At 34.5% G+C, this 23,564-nt stretch overlaps 1 protein-coding gene across 2 annotated transcripts in view; it reads left to right on the top strand.

The window, feature by feature from the left end:
• Positions 1-23,564, top strand: part of FUT9 (fucosyltransferase 9) — a 191,035-nt gene that overhangs the window by 93,933 nt on the left and 73,538 nt on the right. For both annotated transcript variants that reach the window (XM_036082384.2, XM_036082386.2), the window contains one exon: positions 2,275-2,363. The gene's annotated coding sequence lies outside the window, so the exon portion shown is untranslated. The remainder of the gene's footprint in view (positions 1-2,274; positions 2,364-23,564) is intronic.

Raw genomic sequence — 23,564 nt, 5'->3', positions numbered from 1 at the left:
AAACCCACCTTAAAATATTGCTGTGATGGTTAAATGTCAATCAAACACACTAAAAATCCTTCAACAGCTGTTACAATATATAGGCAAGCTATTCATCTATGTTTTATATCTTTGAGAAAGAATAGTTAAGATTTTTTTTTTTTTTTTTTAAAGATTTTATTTATTTATTTGACAGAGAGAGACACAGTGAGAGAGGGAACACAAGCAGGGGGAGTGGGAGAGGGAGAAGCAGGCTTCCCGCCGAGCAGGGAGCCTGATGCGGGGCTCGATCCCAGGACCCTGGGATCATGACCTGAGCTGAAGGCAGACGCTTAACGACTGAGCCACCCAGGCGCCCCAAGAATAGTTAAGATTTTAAAGACAAGACAGAAATGCCAGATCTGTACTCCATATTTTTATTACCTATAATGTATTTGAATCCAATATTAAAGTGTAAACAGGCAGGGGGAATGCCAAATTAGGGGAAAAGATAATTTCCTATTAAACATAAGCCAAGGCTATGTGTATATCCAGAAAGAAATCTGACTGAACTTTGCTTTAAAATCTACTGACTTCAGGAAGAAAAAATGGATTAGGAGTTTGGGGGACATATAATGGGAATGAGATTGACATGTGTGTGCATGTGCGTGTGCCCCACAGTGCGTGCACGTGCATGTGTGTGTGCGTGTGTAGATGTGTCTGTACGTGTACTGGGTATGGAATGCCTAACCACCACTTACTAACCTCTAAGTTTGGGAAGCCTATGTCCTACAGCAAGAAGACATTTTTGACATTTTGGCAATTCATCCATATAACACAGTTTGTGAAGGCACTCTCTTAAAGAGAAACTAAATCCACTCTTTATTTTACTTTAAATTATTCCATAGTTCCACTAGATTTGTTTTCGGTTGGGGTGATGTAAGTGGGCCAGTTTCCCACTTTGTATTAAAGAGAATCTCCGTTCATTATAGAATAAATAATTCAATAAGGTTTGAAAGCACTTGCCTGCATTTTATAGCCAATCATGTTTGTGGGCAAGCATCTTAGTCTATTAGAGCTGCTGTAACAAAATATCACAGCCTAGGTAGCTAATAAACAACAGAAATTTATTTCCCACGGTTCTAGGGGCAGGGAAGTCCGGGATTGTGGGTGTTTAGTGAGGGCTTCCTGGTTCATACATGTACATCTTGTCACTGTGTCCTCACATGATGAAGGGGGCAAAGGCACTGTCTGGGTCCTCTTTATAAAGGCACTAATGCTATTCAGCTCCCACTACTATCATCTTGGGCATTAGGATTTCAACATTTGGGAGCACCTGGTTGGCTCAGTTGGTAGAGCATGTGACTCTTGGTCTCAGGGTTGTGAGTTTGAGTCCTACATTGGGCTTGGAGCCTACTTAAAATTTTTTTAAAAAATAGGATTTCCATGGAACACTACATCAAAAACTAATGATGTAATGTATGGTGATTAACATAACATAAAAAGAATAAATAAATAGAGGTTAAAAAAATAGGATTTCAACACAGAAATTTGGGGAGGATACAAAAATTCAGACCGTAGCAGCTGGAATACATCAACATGAAATTAAAGATATTTAGACAAATCATCCAATTATTTGGTGTTTGGTTTTTTAAGCATCCAGATAATTATAAACATCCAGATAATTCAGTAACCTCTTGTTTTCTTTTTTGGTTTTGTTTTTGTGCTATGTGTACAATTTATTTTGTAGGTAGGAAACAAAAAATAGAGATGATGAAATATACTTTGGTTAACAAGATATATTATTTCCTTAGAGTTTCAATTACAGCACTCATCACTCATTCTTTTTATTAATATTTTTCTTACAATGCACCTGGGAGGCTCAGTAGGTTAAGCATCCAACTCTTGATTTCAGCTCAGGTCATGATCTCAAGATTGTGAGAGATCCCTGGGTTAGGCTCACTCAGCGTGGGGTCTGCTTGTCCCTCTCCCTCCCCCTCTGCCCCTTCCTTGCCTTCCCCCCACTCGCTGTCACTCTCCTGCTCTCTCTCTCTAAAATAAATTAATAAGTAAAATCTTAAAAAAAAAATATTTCTCTTATTATATATTCAAACAATTCACATGATTCAACAGCATTTTTCTAAAGCTTAATGAATTTATATAAACAAAGAGCACAATAATATATAGAGAAAGATCTATGTTTGAGAGGTATGTAATTTTTTTTTTTTTTTTTGGTTTTCTTTTGGCTATTTAGCTGCATATATAGTACACCCAGTATATTTAACTAACATACTTTTTTTTTTTCTTTCCCAACAGGCTTAGGATGCAATAATTCAAGAATTTTATAATACAGTGAAGTAGCTTAACAACTGTTTACGTGCTTCCCATGATATGTTCTCTATATTGTAAGTATATATTTACTTCGATGCTGGCTTGATTGTGGGAGAAATGTGTTCAGTTAGAACTTAGAGGTAACCTAGATTGTGTCAGAATTATTATAGCTAAAACTCATCCAAAGTCTAGAAAATTTGTAGAAGTTTATCTTATATGAAGAGATATTCTGTAAATTTAGATTTAATGTTGTATCAAAGTTAAAGCCTAATATAATTATCTGTTGTGGTAGAATAATACGCCTTTGAGGTTTATATTTTTAATAAATATTTTACCTAATATCCTTAATATTTCTATACTATTCTTTAGTTTTCTATAAATTTTTTAAAAATATTGGACCTGCAAAATTTTATGCTAAAATATTAAAATCTTGAAATCATCTTTTTAAAAATATAATGTGTAATATCATTTCAAAGTCAGGCCAATTTCTATGTTAGTTATCTTTTCAAAAATGGTTTTAGTTTTGGCAAGTTAATACCTACACCACTCAATCATCTCTGTGTGTGTGTGTGTGTGTGTGTGTGTGTGTGTGTAGTTTCTTTAATAAGTTACATAAAAAAGAGAAGAAAACTGATCTTTGCTTGGTAAAAGAAACTCTTACTATTAATTTCACATTGCCAGAAAGTAAAGAAGGGAATGAAGGGTTGGGATACTATGCTGTTTTTGAGTTCAGTACTAAGCTGAAAGTACTAACTCACAGCAGTGGGAAGGAAAGGAGGTAGCCCAATACCTTTTCCTCACAAGAAAATAAGCCAAAACTAGAGCGCTTCAGTAATCAGAAGTGTCCCCAAACTTTATGGCATGGTTAGGCCATCAGGAGATGCTGTTCCTTAACAACACTTGATAATGCCAGACCTGCAATACTCAGCCCAAGCCTTGCTCTCCTTTCCCTCATCCCTTTCCTTGCTGGGGCCCCTGCCTGAGCATCTAACATCTACCACAAGTGACTTGGAACTTAGTGAGCCTTGATCTCTCTCTACAAAAGCAGGAGGATGAGGTGTGACTGATTATACTGTGGAAGCTGGAGTGATGGTAGATAGGTTATTAGCATGTCATTTCAGAACACTGAATGCTTTTTGACACAAAATATAATTTAATACACAATATGTGGTTCTAAAATAGTGCTATCTAATAAAAATATAATGTGAGCCAAACATGTAATTTAAATGTTTCTTGTGGCCACATTTTTAAAAAGTAGAAAGATGCAGGTAAAATGGGTTTTAATAATATATTCTATTAACCCTGTATATTCAAAATACAATCATTAACATGTGATTGATGTAAAAAATATTGAGACCTTTTATGTTCTTTCTTTTTCACACTAAGTCTTTGAAATCCTGGGTGTACCTATAGCACATATCAATCAGGATACTACATTTTTATTGGATATTCTTGATTTGTATTTAGATTTCATAAAGTTTACAGTAGAAAAAAAGTAGATTCACAAAGCCAAGTTGTCCCACATATACTTAAAGTATTCCAATAACTAAATTGAGTATCACTTTTTAAATTTAAACTAACCAAAATTAAAAGTAATTTCCTCTGTCACACTCGCCACATATCAAGTACTTGACGATTCCATGTGGCTAATATCTACCACGTTGGACAACTCTTTTCCAGAGAACTGTTGACATAAAGCTATAATTCTGCTACCTAATGAATTTTGTAGGTTGATGTCAGAACACACCAATGAAGCTTATAACTTCAAAATTTTAATGAGAAAAACATGTCAAATCCTACACTTCTGACTTAAAATGAAATTTTAACCACTCTCATCTTATCCATGAGAAATTACAGATGAGAATATATACAATGTCTAAACATTAAGGCTGTAATGCACATTGGAATTTGTTTTAAATTTGCTTCAGTGTAAATGCCCTGTTGTAACTGAACAAAGTAGCTGATCACAGCCCTTTCCATTACAATGAATGATTCAAAAGCAAAAAGTAAAATAAAATTTTTAAAGATGTCTCTGTAAAATACACTGTTAAAAAATGAAAATATAAGCTTCAGACTTATAAATCACATATCTGATAAAGGATTTGTATTTAGGGCGCCTGGGTGGCTCAGTCGTTAAGCGTCTGCCTTCGGCTCAGGTCATGATCCCAGGGTCCTGGGATCGAGCCCCACATCGGGCTGCCTGCTCGGGAGGAAGCCTGCTTCTCCCTCTCCCACTCTCCCTGCTTGTGTTCCTGCTCTCGCTGTGTCTCTCTGTCAAATAAATAAATAAAATCTTTAAAAAAAAAAAAAAAAGGATTTGTATTTAGAAATTATAAAGAAGTCTAAAAACTTAACAAAAATAAAACAAACAACCCAGTTTAAAAATGGGTAAAAAGATATGAATTTCACTAAAAAGATGTATGGATGGCCAGTAAGTATATGGGAAGATGTTCAATGTCATTAGTCATTAGGGAGATGCAAATTAAAACCACAATTAGAAACCACTAGACACGTATTAAAATGGATACAAAATTTTAAAAATCTGACAATACTAAATGCTGGTGAGCATGCAGAGCCACAGGGATTTTCATTCATTGCTGATAGGAATTTAAAGTGGTACCAACACTTTGGAAAATTGTGTGCCAGTTTTTTGTAAAGTTAAACATACACTTAACCATATGATCCAGCAATCCCATTCCTATTATCCAAGTGAATTTAAAACTTACTTTTACACAGAATTCTATATGTGAGTATTTATGGTATTTTTATCTGTAATTGCTAAGACATCAAAATAACCAAAATGTTCTTCAGTTGGTGAAGGGATGAACAAACTATAGTTTATCTATACAATGAAATACTACTGAACTATAAAAAAGAAAGAATTGTTGATTTATGCAACATCATGGATGTTAAATGTATTTTGCTAAGTGAAAGAAGAAAGACCCAAATGACTGAATATTGTATGATTCCATATATATGAAATACTAGAAAAAGCAAAATATAGGAAAAAAAAACAAAACAAAACAGAACAGTTGCCAGGGTTTGGAAGATATGGGAGAGTTGAATATAAAGTGACAGTGTGAGGAAGTTTTGTGGGTAATAGAGCTGTTCTGCATGATACTGCAATTCTGGATAAATGACTTGCTTTCATCAAAACTTATAGAACTGTACAACACAGAGTGAGCTATACAGTATGCAAATTAAAAATAAGAAAACAATTGGATATTGAAATAGACCAAGATAGAATACAGACTGTGACAAATGAATCTAACCAAATTACAAAAGTAAGACTTAACCTTTTTTTCCATGGGGAAAAAGGATCTAGCCTAAGTAACTTTGGGAAACAGTCTTTCAAGACGACAAAGGCTAAAATGAATAATGCTAAAGAGAAAATAACTATACATAGACATTGTACACTCTTTGATAATTCTCTCCCGGCAGAAGTACAGGTGAGTAATTATGTAACCACTTTGAATGTATATTAGGCTGGAGCACATAAATAAATAAATTGCTAGGTTCCTCATTGTCAGTGAAAGAAGTTATAAATAATCAAAGGGAAATAGCTAAAATTAAGAGTGTAGTGCTAGGTTAGAGACAGAGATATCAATATGAACTCATTTTTATTTAATATGCCTAAAAATGGGTATACAAATAACTATGGATATGTGTGCATACATGGGTATACATACATACTATTTATTAGCTCTACCTACTGAAAGTTCCTAGAAGTAGTAACACCACAGTAGCAATGAGCACACCTCATGTCCAGCTTTTAGTTACTAAATACCATTCTCCAATTAAAAAAAGGAACCCAGGGGCACTTGGGTGACTCAGTTGGTTAAGTGTCTGACTTTGGCTCAGGTCATGATCCTGGGGTCTTGGGATCGAGTCCCGCATCAGGCTCCCTGCTCAGCGGGGAGTCTGCTTGTCCCTTTCCCTTTGCCCTTCCCCCTGCTCGTGCACTCTCTCTCTCTCTCTCAAATAAATAAATAAAACCTTTTAAAAAATAAAAAAGGAACCCAGGCCATCAAGAAAAATGGCTGATTTGAGAGATATGGAAGGAAAAATGTAGTTAAAACTCAAATATCTTCTAGTGTCAGAAAGTAAAAAATGGCAAAAAAGTGATTAAGCCATGTCAAAAGCACACAGGAGCTAACCAGAAAGAGTTCCCAGTGACCAAAACTGAAGCACTTTGTGCAATAATATAATGATTGTATTATGCTATAACCTAGTGAATAAAATAAATATTGATGAATTCACACTGATACAAATAAATGATTGAATAGAAAGATAAATGACAGAGAAGGCAAAAATCTTCCTTACAGAAAAATTCCAAATAATATATGTAGATACCTCACCCACCTCCCAGGAGTCGAAGCTTAATTCCTCTTCCCTTGAGTGTGAGCTAGACTTCATGCCTCAGAGAGTATAGAAGTGTGGGAAAAGTTAAATTTTCCATGGAGAAATGTGGCAGATACCACTTTCATTGAGTGATCAAGCTTAGCATCTCCAAAATAAGTTACGTTGACCCCCTGTACTCTGGTGTGACATGATGAGTACACTTCATTTCTGTTATATTCTTTCCACAAACCCAGAGCTCCATCATAATCTTGAGAAAAATATGAAAGTTAAACTGAAGCATGTACTACAAAATACCTTACCAGTATTCTTCAAAAGTTTCAAGATCATGAAAGACTGAGAAACACAGCTAAAGAGAAAAGAGAGACATTATGACTTTATGCACTGTGGCACCCTGGATTTGATCTGAAACAGAAAAGAGTGGGAAAACGTGAAATCTGAATAAAACCTGTAGCCTAATTAATATTATTTTGCCAATGTTCTTAGCTTTGACAAATGTACCATGATTATGTTGATAGTGGGACAATCTGGTTACGAGAGTTCTCTGTACATCCTGGCAACTTTCCTATAAGTTGTTATATTATTTATAGAGATATTATTCATACTTCTATTACTTATAGATATATTTATATGTCTATGAATTATTATAAAGATCTTTGAAAATGAATTACAAGTTTTTAATACTAGGTCAGTGATAAACCTACTTTTAGAAAGAGTCTTCTCATATGCAATCAAATCCATTCTACCCCAGCAATGAGCACATCTTGCCATTTTTTGGCTATCTAAGTTATTAAGAACCTCTGCTCTTTATTTGTCATAAAAATGTTCTTTCATTACTTAAAATTTGAGAATTATGAGTTCTTCACATATATTTGCATTTTTAACAATTCATATTCCTTAAGCCATCCAAAATGATGGTTGTTTTAATTTGTAATGCTCTAATTAAATTTAATTAAAATTAAATTTGGCCATTTGGCTCCATATTATTAGGCAATACGGTCTTGCTGGTCACATAGGCGCAGCAACGTGACAATCATTATACCTGCCTGTAGATTTTATTACATAAACGGATATATGTTTAGACGTAAGAAAATCTATAAATCGCCAAAATAATCCTAATGCCTTTTTAAAATTGAGATAGTTAAGGGCTTGTGTATCTTATCTACACAATAATATTGCATCACAAAGCCAAAATCCCCTTATACTTTTTCAGGAGTTTAAACGTTTCTTTATACACATATGACATTTCAGCCTTACAGTGAGTATGCAAAGTAGGAAATACAAATAACATTCTTTCGTTATAAACAAGAAAAGAAGTCTCTGCCAGGTTTAGTGACTTGCCTAGAGGCAGGCAGCTTGTGAAGGGCTGAGCATCTATGTAGACCACACCTGGCTTAACTCTGAATCTTGACCTTTGTACCACATCATCAAGTCCACACTATAAGGACATATTCTTATTTGTTAGAGTATATTCTTGTTTTTCTTAACTTCAGAGATAGTCAAGCTTTTTTCATTAATTTAAAAGAAATTTTAACAAATTGTACACCACTAAAAGAAAAAGTTGTTATTCACATTTAAAGCAAAAAAATTCCACCTGAAATATCTATTTTCTGTTGAACTTCAAAATCCAATCCAGTTTACTAGATGGAACTCACTATTGCTGATTTATTTATATTATACAAAAGTATGCTTTCACTTTAAGGAAATCTAGTGAATGAGAACCAAAAAAAGTCACAAAATACATAAACTGAGAAGTGATTTTTTTATTATAAAATGATCATTTGTCTCACAAAAGCATTTATCATGTCTTTTCTTAGATAACAATCTTCCCTGGTACAATGTTGTTAGGTTTATACATAGTATTTCAGAAGAAATAGATTTTATGAAGCAAAACAGACCTACCCTTGGACATTGTGATCCTTGCCTTTAGTATTTGCATCACTATGCTTATCTGTTGCAGTTGCTCTAAGAGTAATCGGATAATCCATAGGCAGTTTTAATATGGGAAAAATTTATAGCATACTCTCATTTGTCAGTAAATCAAGCTTTCTCCCTATTGCTTTCTAATCACAATGCCAGCTTCTAAGGGAACTTGTTTTATTAGGTAATTTGAAAATACTTTATTAGGCTATTTGAAAAGCTCTTGAGTAAGAGAAGATGACAAACAGTAAAAGAAGATACATTGATAGGAAAAAAAACCTATACCCTCAAATAATAGTATAGTAGGTACAGAAGACATGTGCAAAATCACACTGATCCATCCTATGTGTAAATCCCATTTGGCATCTTTTAGAATACATAAATATACATTGAAAAGAAGATTCCAAATCTACCTCTACCATATCTGAATGCTTAGAGCTCTCACTATTTTCTTTTTTCTAATCTAAACTCTTTCTACCATCATAAAGGCCTATTGCATTTTTGTTTGTTTTTTGTTGTTGTTCAAGAAGTTATTCAGAAAAGTTCTTTTTTATAAGACCTCTCTCTTTTGTACTAAGCCTTCCTACTGTACTGCTTGGTGAATAATGGGTGCTTAAAAATATTTGCAGTATTGAATTTCTAAATAAAATACCATTGAGTACATTTTTCAGTTAAGGAAACTAGGCTTAGGACGTCAGGTAATTTCAGGAGCAACCAGGGTAGCATGAGTGGAATCACAAGTGTGATTGGCTTCGGAGTCCCGGTGTTTGTGTTGACCATTCTATATGCAAACACCTATATGATTCTAGCCTGTAGGGTAGAGTACAGATTGCCAGATGGATGCATGGATGAATGGAGGAAGAAGGATGGATGGAAAGACAGACAACCTGTTCTGTTACAGCTCCCTGATATCTCCCATACCATGGATAATATTTTATCCAAATATAGAAAACATGTTTAATGGAATTGGGAAACATTGTTGATAGAGAATTCCACAGAACTCGGATAATAATAATAATTTGGAGAAAACTGAGGACACAATACTTGCACCCTCTGTGTCCAGGAAAACTTACTGCTTTATTTTGGTTACTCCAAAGAAGTACATTTACCTTTACCTTGATAGTACGGTCAAATCAATGCCAATGGAAGAGCGTACCTATAATAATGGCTACTTTATATTCTTTTCTTATCCCTTTAATGATATATCTTTATTTTGAATATGCAGATATAAGCAGCTCTAAGACTATACTTCAAATTATATGCTCTGGGGGAAGAATTAGTAGACAAAGATGTCTGGAAAGTCTGAATTTATTATTGTCAAATTGGTCTTAAATTTTTATTTTTAGTGACTAGGATTTCCCTGTAGCTACACTACAAACAGAAAACACTTCACAGTGAACCAACTCCTCTAGGAAAAAATACTGTGGTGTGAATATTTATGTAAGTAAGTACTTAGAATAAGTAGAAAGAGATAAACATAACCTAAACTTCTTTTTAAAACCATGCATATTAGCCCTGTGAGATTTCTAGCTATCCTTATAAAATAAATTACCATTCTATACATTTTTCGGTCTAATTTTAATTGTTTTCAGTGATCTCTATTTGGTTTTCTTTCCTTTTCAGTGTATCTTCCTATTAAAAAAATTAATCTTTCCTTTCATTTTCTATGTCTCAGGACTTTTTCAAAATTCATATTATTTTTGTACTTGAAACACAGTAGGATGTTAATTTAAAATTTGTGACTTTAAATTAATGTCATTTACACCCCCCAAAAATGAATATAGTGATTTCTCCATTCCTATGTTGGAATATCATAATCTATCTCAAAATAAATCTCTGTGTTGCTTCAGGCATATGCTCCTTTGGTTTTATGGATGCACAATATCAAATCTTCATTATGTTCAGTGCAGAGGTTGAAGATGGAGAGCTGTCTTCCATGACAAAGTGAGGGGAATTTATCAGTAAATCTTCAGGGAGGAGAGAATGAGCGATGTGTTGGATGGCCCAAAGTGATGAGCTGTGTTCAATATTAACTTGCATACTCTGCTATAGTATAATACCTCTCCATCTAAAACTTGAGAAACACCCGCTTCTATGCCTCCATGAAGTGTCAGAAGCAAATTAAGAGACTGAGTTCCACATCCAGGTCAAAGTAGAGGAACATTTATGGTAAATAAGACACGAGTAGAATTTTTAAATTTCCAGAGTAGGAATTGAGAACACTAAATAATCAGTAGCTGATTAGAACCTTGGAATTCTCAAAAATCTTTTGGAACATTGGAATTTCCATAGACTATGGGAAGGTTGGCTAGGAACTTCAAATATAGAGACCACAATTTATATCTAGGTTACTTTTGTTATTACATAAATATTAAAGCAATATTTTAAAAACTCAATAAAAATGTATTTCACCCAGAATCCAACCACCCCAGTTATTTGTCCATGTTTCCTTTTATTCCTAATTCATATTTACACATAATTTTACATGGTATGATTATAATTTTGTGTTTTGATTTCGGGCTCAATCCCAAATCCTAAGCACTTTAACATACATATGCATGATTTTATAAGTATCCTTATAATGACTATTTACTTAACTCCTTTCTTATCTTCGACATTTGGATGTTCGTGGGTTTTCATGTATACAAGCAACAGTTTAGTATAAATATTTAATAAATATTTTTGTCCTTATTTTGGATCATTTTCTCTTGTAGAGGAAGTAGATTCTGACTTAAGAGTCAGTCTCTAGATATTCAGAGTATAACTAGGTATGTGGCTGTGGAAAACGGTTTTAAACTTTCTAAGCCTTGTTTTCATTAAATTCAAATGGAAATAAAAATAGGACTCATTGTAGGACTGTTGAAAGCATTAAATGCGAAAATGCGTAACCAAGAGTACCCAGTGTCTGAGCAAATTTCTAGAAATTAAACTATCGAGGCTAAGGACATGATTACCTCTATTCTTCCCAAGAGTGTTGCACAAATTTTTAACTTCCAGAGTATTCAGCTGCCAAAAGGATGAACACTGGCCCTTAATATCTTAAATAAAAGACCATACTGCTGAATTTACTGCTAACTTAAGGAAGGGAGAACTATACTTCTCAGAGCAGAGAAGGCTGCTGATACTGTACCGGGTTTGGGTTTAAAGTGGAATTCAGTGATTGGGAGACTTCCAGAGGAATTAGTGTATTGATGTCATTTGTAGGAACATTGTTTCTTAGGTAAGAATGTTATTGATTAACTGACTTCCATAAGTGTGTTCTTCAAAGTGAGTCTTTTTCTGGATCAAATGACTTTCAAAATTTAGGATTGTTACTGATTAGTTAATTTGCAAATGCGTGTTCACCGAGGTACATTGCCATTAACTGATCAAATTTGTGTAAAATCAGTTCAGATGATTTTGACAACTGCCAATAACTGAGTAAGCAGGTTTAAAACTAGTCCTGATAGTTACTTGCTACCACAAGTAGCTGCAGAAACTCGGCCATTTTTGAGGAGTGAGGGAACATTTTATTCTCAAGCTATATTTGAAACAACCATATGAGGAAAAAATTTCATAGGGAAAATGATGAAGGATGCCAAGAAGTGCTCTCAGTAAGGAAGACTAGGAAATAACTAGAAGTTTGCTTTTTTTTTTTATTTGACAGAGAGAGACAGCGAGCGCAGGAACACAAGCAGGGGGAGTGGGAGAGGGAGAAGCAGACTCCCGCGGAGCAGGGAGCCCCATGCGGGGCTCGATCCCAGGACCCTGGGATCATGACCTGAGCCGAAGGCAGATGCTTAACTGAGCCACCCAGGCGCCCCTAGAAGTTTGCTCTTAATGCAGCCTTCTGATTGACAAGTACTACATCAGTATCACACAGTGAAATAAATGGAGAAGGTTAGTACCCATTGAATAGACAAGGGAAACTCAGATGGAAGTTACATAAGTTAATAAAGTTCTCAAAGAAAACTTACTTCCTATTTCACTATGAAAAAAATAATAAAATTTTACATTTTGGTGGGATTATAAATGTCATCTTTTATTAACCTTTTTAGATCACAGAGCTGCTTTTCTCTAAATTTATACTTACTTAGAGTATCTGATCTTTGTTTTTTGTTTTGTTTTTGCATCATTTGTCTCTCCTTCTAATATAAACTGTGCTGTTACTTGCTGGTATTTCATTGTAGAATAGCTTCCATTTCCTCTCAGAAAGTTGTCCCTGCCAGTTCCAAAATCCTTTCTTGGCTCTCATCCTCCTAAATTTCCTTCTCTTCCTTTGTTAACAATTGTGAATACTTCTTCTTTTTTTAATGATGTTCAGATTCTGAAATATTGGCTTCTCTTGTTTTTTATTCCACCCCTTCTGTTCTTCTATCATGCAAAACTAAATTTCCTCCTCTCTTTTTTGGGCCAAAACTTCCCAAAAAGATCTAAGATCTATTATGTTCTCTCTCTCTCTCTCTCTCTCTCTCTCTCTCCCTTTTCTGAGAAGTATCTTAGTAGGTTAGGTGCAGGGTAACTCATTGCAGATTGTGCCCATGTCTTCCATTCTGTCACTCTTCTACAACCCATTCCTGAACCATGAATAGATGACTCATTCCACCTTGACCTCACAAAAAGAGCTTATATTCTGGAATCAGACAAAATAGCACGAAATTCCCATTTCTTCCATTTATTGGCTGCTGTGACCTTATGTGAGTCATTAAGTTCTATGCATCTTTCTTTATCTGTAAAATGTGAATTCCAGTACACAGGATGGCTATGGTGATGTGATAAAATTACATATAAGAAGCACCTAGCACACTGTGTCTACCCAAGAAGAAGAATAAATAATGTATCTTCTTATTTGTGTTTATTTCTCATCACTTACTGCACTGACTTTCCTCAGATTTGTATAACCAAAAGACCCAGGAGACCCAATGTCAAAAGCCCAGTGTCTTTTTCTGTAAGGATATTGGGCAGTTTATCTAATTTTATTCATTTAGGAAGAGTGATAATTCTTTCTCTATCTTAACTTCATTGTAAGGATGACAAATTGAAGTGTGATAATGACTTACAAAAGTACTTATAAGTGTTATAATAACAATAACTGTTACCATTTTTTATTTTTGGCAACACAAGACATTGTGTTGGCACTTAATTTATCTATATATGTGCGCTCAGTCATTACAATCACCTACCAGAGAGTGAATATTCTTTCTAATATTTATGTGAGGGAACTGCAGCTCAGAAAGATGAAGTCGCTGGGCCAAAGGTACGTATTTAAGAGGGAGCAGAGCTGGAACTGAGGTACTCTGAACATTCACCCTTATCTTCAGAGCCTTATGCAAATGTGAAGGGTCACAGTTGCATTCAGTCAGTGTCCTTTCATTAAAATGTTCCTTGGCCATTACTTGAATTGTGTCCCATCACTGCCTAGTCCCTTTTAAAGATTTCTGTTAATTCTTCTAAAGACATTTTGGAATTAGATTCTATTTGAGGTTATAGCTACTTTGTTTCTCATATCATTAATTCATAATTCCCTTTTGTAATCTCACTGCTGAGATCTATACTAAGTGCTAGAGGGGATTTGGAAAAAGGAAAAGAAAGGAGGAAGAAAGGAGAGGAGGGAGGATGGGAGGAAAAACATACAGAGGTGGTGCTACTTCTCAGGAATGTGCATAAGCTTTTCAGCGTAAAGGTTCACCTGAGTTCATTTTCCCTCCTGCTCCATGCTGTTGTCAGGGTAGACTGTCCCCTCCTATCACCAATAGTGCTTAAGCCTCTCTCATGTCTCTCCCCCAGGTACAGATAAAAACTGTTCTGCAACCTTTGAACATTATTCTTTGCTTCCCTAAAATTCTGAGTCTTTGAAAATGCTCACTCAAATAAGCAGAGAATATTTATATGCATATCACCCTTATGTTATTCTGTAGATTCAGGACACATTGAAAATGGTCCATTATATGCAGTGAGTTAGGCTTTGGTACACTTCTAAGCAAAGAGTACTCTGGCCTTTGCTCCCACCTAGGAGACTGAGTGTGGTCTCTGTATGCATACATTCCTAATTCCGATCTGCACTTGAATTCATGTTCTTTGCTATTATAAACATGTTTATTTGATCTAAATGAATTCCATGGAGACAGAGGCAATGCCGTCTCTGCACTCTTTAACTTTCTTGTTGGAACGTGGCCAGGCAGTGAGTGAGAAATATAAATTGGCGATTAAAACAGAAATGAACAATCATCTGTAATAATATTAAATAATTGAACAGAGAATTTAGATCTAAGGGTCAATGCTTATTAACCTAAATAATAATTCTTAAAAAACCATTTTTATGAATAGTTTCAGATTATTATTTAGCCTGAGAGGTAATAATTTCTCTTGCTAGAAACTAGTTTTCCTTTGAGTAATCGTAAAAGACTTCTTAAGACAAATTTAAAATCAATGGATTTAGCAAGTAATAGGCTTAACTATAAAATTATCAAAATCTTTAAGGTAACAACAACAGACACTATAAACAAAGTAAATGCTTTTAAAATTTAAAAACTTGGGAGATATTTGCCAAAATCATATTAGACGAAGACCTAATTTTGTAAGATGTGAAAAGTGCCTAAAAAAGAATTTTAATTAAATTACAAAAAGAACACAATAAAAGGGGGCAAATAAAGTATGAACAGTCGTTTCATAAAAGAAGAAATAAAAATGATCCACAAATAAAGGAAGTGAAGTTCAATCTTACCAAATAATAAGCAGGGAAATGCAATATTTGTGCTTTTATGGGGTATTTTTTCATTGGTTTAATTTTATATGGTTCTTATATCCATTATCAATCAATAGAAGAAGACTAAAATATATAACAGTATATGCTTACTAATCAATACTAAGCAACCATTGAAAATAATTTGATAAATATATAAGGACAGAATAGTGTATCAAAACTACTCAGTATAAAAAGCAAGTCTTAGAAAAAAATAAGTATAATGACCTCAGTTACCTAAAAAAAGCATATGCATGTACTATGCATATAGAAATATACAAATATATATAAATTTAATGAAAAAGTTCTAAAAGGATATATGCCAAACCGAAACAAAAGTGGTTATCTCTGTCTGGGACAGGAGAGGGGATTGAAAGAGTGGAAAAATTAGATTGGGCATTAATGTTTACTTTATATATTTCTGAGTTGTTTAAATTTTAATAATAAAAACACACTTTTTATAAATCAGGCAAATATAGATACTACATAGTAAAATGTTTTCAGAGAAAATTCATTGAATTATTAGTTCATTAATAATAGTGTTCTTGAGAGTTGATATTTTTAAGTATTTCTCTTTTTTCCATAATTAAGCCTTAGTTATGTATTTTTTTTATCATACTGGTAGGGCTTAACTTCACCTGGAATCAGGTATTTTCAGTAAATTAGAATCATTTGGAAAAAAAAAATCAGGACCTCCTCAATAACACCACATTGCAGAGTGGGAAAGGTGGTGAGAATCTCAATCAGCATGTTTGTTGGAAGGCCAATTTCTGACCTTTGTATTTGAAAAATATTTTTTTTATTTGACAAAGAATGAAAAAAAATTAAAATTTGATTTTGTCTATTGGAAGAGAAATTCTTGTTGGGTAATCTTATAAAACATTAAAAAAGACTTAATCTGTATCCATGTAGTTTGAGCACTTGTATTAAATAAGATGGAAGGAACATAGCACCTGGGGTGGATACAAATGTCTCAGTAGAAATGCGTGGCATACACCACCAATTACATGTCCTCCCTACCATCCACCTTGAATGGCTCAGTAACACAATTTCTGAGTCTCCATGGGTTGCTTGAAAAACTTAATAGACCTCTATTCTTTTGTGAAAATACCTCTCAAAAAGGAAGAAATGGAGATTTCCTGGTTCTTGGACATTAAAGAAATGCTGTAGATTCCCTTCAATGAATGAGCCTGGGTGAAACTTTCAGGCACTTCAATTGTTGCAGTTATGAATATCCAACCTGGCTCTACATAGTCCTTCTCAAAGGGTACAGAAATAATTCTTATTTTTCCATAAGGGTGATGCACTAAAATATTTTTCCTTCTACACAATTTGGAACTGAACTGCATATACATGTTTTCATACTTAGTGTAAGGATAGAACAGTTGTTCATTATCCTTCTGACCCATTCTAAAACTGTCTCTTATTTAGTCAGAGGAAACTCTTGGAACTTCGGCTTTCTTCTCTTTTTGACAATGTAACCTTGTCACCTGCTATTCTGTAGCCATTTCTGGACTAACTATTTTAGAAGTTCTTCGAAATTTAACATTTTTTTGCCTGACTCTTTTCAAGGTATTGAGATAGCATAGTGATTATTTCTGCTATAATGATTATTTCTAAAACTGAGTGAATAATAGCACCAGCCTCATTGTGCTGATTTGAGAATTATAAGAGATGATGTGATGATGTATGTTAGTGCAAGGCTCAGTACCTAGATTACATGGAGCCCTTAATAAACAAGAACTGCTAGTGTTATTTTTTTCTTCTGTAAATTCCTATTTTCTCTTTTATTCTAAAATATCACTACAAACTGCTATACTTTGCTCCTTTTCTAATTTAAATTTGATGTTTCTTCAATTACATACCAACCACCTGTGTGAAGAAAAGTGAAAACAAAACAAAACAAAAATAGAACATATCATGACTATTTCCAAAAATTCAGCTACCCAGCATTGCACAAACAACACTTGGAAGGATGGTTTGATTTTCCTCATTTCAATGTCTTTTTTCTTTCCTTCTTCCCATGTCTACATTTTAAGTGGCTGCTTGCAGTAACCAGTGAAGTTGTGTAGGCTACAAGTGTGGTGATGTCATACTCCCTCCCCTCCACACACACACGCATAATCACCTTTGTTTCAGATCACTGTTGAGCTTAATCATAATTCTTTAACTGAAAGGAGGAATCAGGCATTTGCTCCAAATTCCCTGGGGAGAAAACTCTATCAAGACAGCTTATTTCTCATTCTACTGCTTCTCCACCTTTAGAGGAGGAATGTGCTTGTTTAGTAACCTTACGGTGGCCAGGGGATCCCAGCTTTCACACATCCATTCCCTGATTCCTCTGGGAGTCACTCCCACAAATCCCCCAAAGAAATCAAGATGGAGAAAATGTTTCCCATTCAGAATTCCCATTCTGGTTCAGATATTACAGAAACCAGCAGTAGTCATCTTTCTCCTCCACCCTATTACATGGGAAGTTTCTCACCTGTTCCCAAACAATCAAACCATTTATCTAATATATGAAGAGGAATCAGGGGAAAGGAAGTGATCTAAAATTTACAAATTGCCTAAAACATATCAGTAAATTACAAGAATTATTTTTGACTATCATCACAGTCCTATGAAGATGGTAATATAGCCTCCATTTCTCATCGGAGTGAGCTTCAGAGACGTTAGAGATTTGCCTAAGTCCCAACATGAAATGGAGCAGAAGAAAATGATGCCATTTTTCTATTAATTGTAATTCCCTCCTGACTCCTACAAAATCCCCCAACTCCCCGTGATATAGTATGTTTTTCCACACTAACATTTGCATCATTTTTTAAAAATTTTATTTAAATTTTATTTAGTTAACATACAGTACAATATTGATTTCTGGAATAGAGTTCAGTGACTCATCACCTACATACAACACCCAGTGCTCATCACAAAAAAATGTCCTCCTTACAATCCTTCACCCATCTATCCATCCCCCCACCCACCCACCTCCCTCCTCAGTTTGTTCTCTACTATTAAGAGTCTCTTATGGTTTATTTCCATCTCTTCCTCTCCCCACCCCTTCCCATATGTTCATCTCTTTTCTTTCTTAAATTCTATATATGAGTGGGATCATATAGTATTTGTTTTTCTCTGACTGACTTATTTACACTCTAGCTCCATCCACATCATTGCAAATGGCAAGATTTCATTCTTTTTGGTGGCTGAGCAATAGTCCATTGTGTGTGTGTGTGTGTGTGTGTGTGTGTGTGTGTGTGTATACTCTATATACTATATCTTCTTTATTCATTCATCATTCAGTGGACATTTGAGCTCTCTCCATAGTTTGGCTATTGTTGATAATGCTGCTATAAACATTGGGTTGTACCCCTTTGAATCTGTATTTTTTTATCCTTTGGGTAAATACTTATTAGTGCAATTGCTGGATCCTAGAGTAGGTCTATTTTTGACTTTTTGAATAACCTCCATGCTGTTTTCCACAGTGGCTGCACCAGCTTGCATTCCCACCAACAGTGTAAGAGGGTTCCCATTTCTCTGCATTCTCGCCAACACCTGTTGTTTCTTGTGTTGTTGATTTTAGCCACCCTGACAGGTATGAGGTGATATCATGGTTTTGGTTTGTATCTCCCTGATGACGAGTGATGTTGAGCATCTTTTCATGCATCTATTGGCCATCTGGATGTCTTCTATATTTGCATCATTTGATGTCAGAACAAATATGATTTTTTTTTGTTTTTTTATGTTATTTGCTATATTTTCTTTCTACAAGTACTAATAATTTATTTAGGGTAGGAACTCTCCTTCTTTGCTAAACACATTTTTTTTAAATATTCAACATCATTCAGGGAAATTGAGTAAAAAACAAAGTTTGCAAGAATTTGACATATCTGCTCTTTCTTTCCTAATAAGCATTTATAAGCTGCTCCTGAGAATGAGCAAAATGTCAGTTCTTTTGCTTGAGATAGAATGTAACCTTCTTCAGTTTCAGCTGCATGTTATAGTCTGGTTATCCTGTGTAGGTGTGCATTCCATAGCAGAAGAATGGTTAAGGTAATAGAGGAAGACGAATTAGATTATAAAAAATGGATATAGGAGAGTATCTTTAATATCTTCACAAAAATGTTGAAAATTATCCATGGACTGGTAGTAAAAGCGGAGGGGTGGCAGTTTGGAAGCTTGTCAGTACTCTCCTAGATACGTTTTGTTGGCTATTTCTGCTAACTCAACTTTATTTTGTTTTGTTATGTTCTGGTTTTGGTGATTTAGACACATTTTTTTTTTTTTTTTGGACACATTCATTTTTTTTTAAAGATTTTATTTATTTATTTGACAGAGAGAGACACAATGAGAGAGGGAACACAAGCAGGGGCAGGGGGAGAGGGAGAAGCAGGCTCCCCACTGAGCGGGGAGCCCGATGCGGGGCTAGATCCCAGGACGCTGGGATCATGACCTGAGCCGAAGGCAGACGCTTAACGACTGAGCCCCAAAACATTAATTTTTGATATGAGGAAATACTTTATAGTATGTTTTGAGATACTTTAATAGAATGTGCTAAAATGTAAGAAGCATTGGGGCGCCTGGGTGGCTCAGTTGGTTAAGCGACTGCCTTCAGCTCAGGTCATGATCCTGGAGTCCCTGGATCGAGTCCCACATCGGGCTCCCTGCTCAGCAAGGAGCCTGCTTCTCCCTCTGACCCTCTCCCCTCTCATGTGCTCTCTCTCTCTCATTCTCTCTGTCTCAAATAAATAAATAAAATCTTTAAAAAAAAAAATAAAAAATAAATAAATAAAATGTAAGAAGCATGTATCAGTTCCTATAAGCTCTCTCAAAAACTTTATGAAACAATCATCCTGAACAAAGTTCTGTTTACAGACTCTTATTCTAAAAATGCAAGACAAATAATAAAAAAGCATATTATTCTGTCTGGTTCAGACAACTTTTCTTTCTTTAATATTCTTGCATATATGTGGACAGTACAGACCATTTGTGCGCATGTGCATTGTGTGTATGTCTCACTGCAAGTCACAGTCAAAAACTTTAAATGCCATTGTCCAAAATGATAGCACCAGAGAGGTAGAACTCTTAAGAAACTTCTCCCACATTCAGAACCCAATTCTTGGCTTAAAACAATATCTTCATTTCTGCGGTGCTTTGCTTAAATAACTGTGAAAGCAGCTAGCAGAAGAATACAAGGATAAAACCAAACTCCAAAAAGGAAAATAGTAATGAAATCATTGCAAACACTTGAGTATTCAATTTTTTAGATTAATTTTTTAAAATAATACATACATCTCTTAAAATTCAGTTGATAAATAGGGAAAGCGGACCAGTAAGGTTCAGACCTGAGCACTACAACTTGCTGGTTGAGGAACCCTAGACAAAGTTATTTAACCCCACTAGGCTACACATCCTCATCTATGAAATGAGGATAAAACTACCTCCTGTCTTCTCAGATAGTTAACAGAATTAAGCTGTGTAATTTATATTTAGGACTTAGTACTTCACATGTAATACATTTTCAACAACTTTTAACTATTAGTTCTACAGTTCTGCAAAAGGATTACAAAGTACTAATTTATAGACTGACCAAATATTGTTTTATTTTGTTTTATCCAGTTTTGTATGCTTATATAGATTATACCTTTTTAAAATTATTTGCAGAATCAGTAGTCTCTCGAGTAAAAAATAAATTTTGCTTTTTGATCTTTCAGAGATATTATTTATTTGTAAGTTCCTATGGTCCTATGTTGGACAGCTATAATTTTACTTAATTTTTACTGTAGAATTTTAATAGTTGAACTAAATTAAGAGTGATTTTTAAAATGATTTCAGACAGATATGTTTAAGTGCTTCCCTTTTCATGACTCCTAAACAGAGAAGCCCCACAAATATGAGATTGACAAGTTTTTAAAAAAATATCAGCTACATGGGGAACCAGGGTGGCTCAGTCAGTTAAGCATCTGACGACTCTTGATTTCAGCTCAGGTCATGATCTCAGGGTCATGGAATCAAGCCTGGTGACAGGCTCCATGCTCAGCAGGGAGTCTGCATCTCTCCCTCTGCTTTTCTCCCTGTGCTCTCTCGCTTTCTCTCTCTCTCAAATAAATAAATAAATCTTTTAAAAAATACCAGACACATAAGTTTTGGAGAGAGTTGAAAGACAGAAGTAAAGAGAAGAGATATAAACAGATAAGAAAATGCATTCTAAAATAAAATATTTTTCTGATTATAAAATTAGCATATGCTCATTATTAAACTGCAGCTAATACCAAAAGATAAAAATAACAATGTTAATATTTTGGTGTATAGGTTTTAAAGGTATAGTATGTGCATATCTACATCTAACAGTTTTTTTGTTGCTGTCAATGGGATCACACCAGACCTAGAGTTTTATGTTTCTTTTGTCTTGTGACTCTATCTTGGATATTTTTTTATGTCAACAAATATAAGTCAGTAGTATTGTTTTAACTGTATAGTATTCTATCCTTTGTTTAGACCATATTTTTTAACCCCTTATTCAAAAACATTTACCTTATATCTAATATTTAGAGATTGCAAGCAATGCTTCTATCCTTGTATGAAACTCCCTGTGTCCTTCTCTAAATACTCCTCCTTCAGTTCTCAAATGTAGCCACCAACTTTGAATGACAACAATGTGACAATCACAGTAAAAACATTTTATATATAAAATACATAATATATATGTTATTTCATATACTTATTATAATAATCCTGTGAGATAGGTAACAGCATTAATGTCAGTTTACCAAACAGGGTGACTGAGGATTAATACAAATAACTTGACAGAAGTCCACATAAAGCTAGAATTATAACCAATACAAATTGATTCCAAACCCATGTGTGTAACCATTTCACTACACTACCTTAACTTTTGTTAGTATTTCCTAATTTGTTTCCAGAAATTTGAAATTAATTTTTGATGAATAACCTAAATTCTGTTTCGTGGGACAACTGCAATTCAATTGTCCCTAATCCCCAATGCATTGTCTATTACGGAATCTTGTCAAATAGCTGCATGACACATTCAAATCTCATGGCATTTTCAAAAAGGGACAAAACGTGCAATTGCTGAGGAGTTTGTAAAACCAGTTGCAAAGTTAAGAACTAATATGCTGCTTGGAAACAAAAAAGAACAAGTTATTGTCAAAATCACTTTGTCAGATGACTTTACTGAACGCCACATAATATGAACTGCAGACAATGTCATTAAGAAACTATTGTCTGAGTCTTCTGGCTGACAGTTTTGTCCATAGTTACCAAAAAACTCAGATGTGTGTGGTAAAATCAAATGTTAGCCTGTGTGTGGTTCATATATATGAAGGACATTTCGTTCACTGCAAATTTGTGCTAGGAGAGAAGAGATATTTCTTTAGTTACTGCTTATTACTCTTCGGAAAAATATTGTAGCCTCCGACAATATTCTACTGGGATTAGAGATGAATAAGCACCAGTTATTGGCCCCAGGGAAGGGTTTTAATAAGCAAATGGCCAGAGGCTGCACCTTAGTGCCAATACTTAAACAGCTTTCGGCCAGGGACCAGTTGGCCGGCCAATCTAATTAATTTTGATCATAGTTCAACATCAAAAGAAATAATGAGCAATGGAAATATGAAAAGATTATGGACACTAAGTATACAGTGTAAAAATATGCACAGCAAATGTAAAACTCTACTTTTCTCTTTGACAGTATACTAGCTGTTGAATGGAGAGGTACTTTTGAAATGAGGGCAAAGAAACAAACATTTCTTCCCAAACCATACTTCCATGTCTGTAATTTCAAGTGACTTCCTCAAGCAGCATATCTCAATGATACATTCAGTGTCTAGCATAGACAAAATCACTTACTCATTGACAGAAACATGACTTTTCTGAGATAAAGATAATAGGATCCCTTAAGACCAAAAGAAAATCCTGCAAAATCCTGATCACTTATAGATTGACTTTTTCTAATACTTGATGATTTTCTTTATCTCCTAGTTGCCTGAGGAATATTTTGATGTGTTCCTATTGATACATTGATGTAAATGGATGTGATATCATTGGGCATATTTAAAAATCACATCCATATGCTGTATTAGATCATGAAGAAATCATTTCAGAGTAAAATATCACCAAAGAGTATATTAAAAAGTCACTTACCCTTGACTTCTGAATAGTTGAATGAGTTGAATCATTTAACCTTTTAGCTTTGAGCATGATATGTTGACTTAATAGCTGATGAAGCACCAGAAGTTGGATTCAAGAAGAAATATCTCAG

The sequence above is a fragment of the Halichoerus grypus genome, chromosome 9 (assembly GCF_964656455.1).
Source record: "Halichoerus grypus chromosome 9, mHalGry1.hap1.1, whole genome shotgun sequence".
Taxonomy (NCBI): domain Eukaryota; kingdom Metazoa; phylum Chordata; class Mammalia; order Carnivora; family Phocidae; genus Halichoerus; species Halichoerus grypus.
The sequence above is the reverse complement of the archived record's forward strand: the minus strand, read 5'-3'. Positions and strand labels throughout refer to the sequence as shown.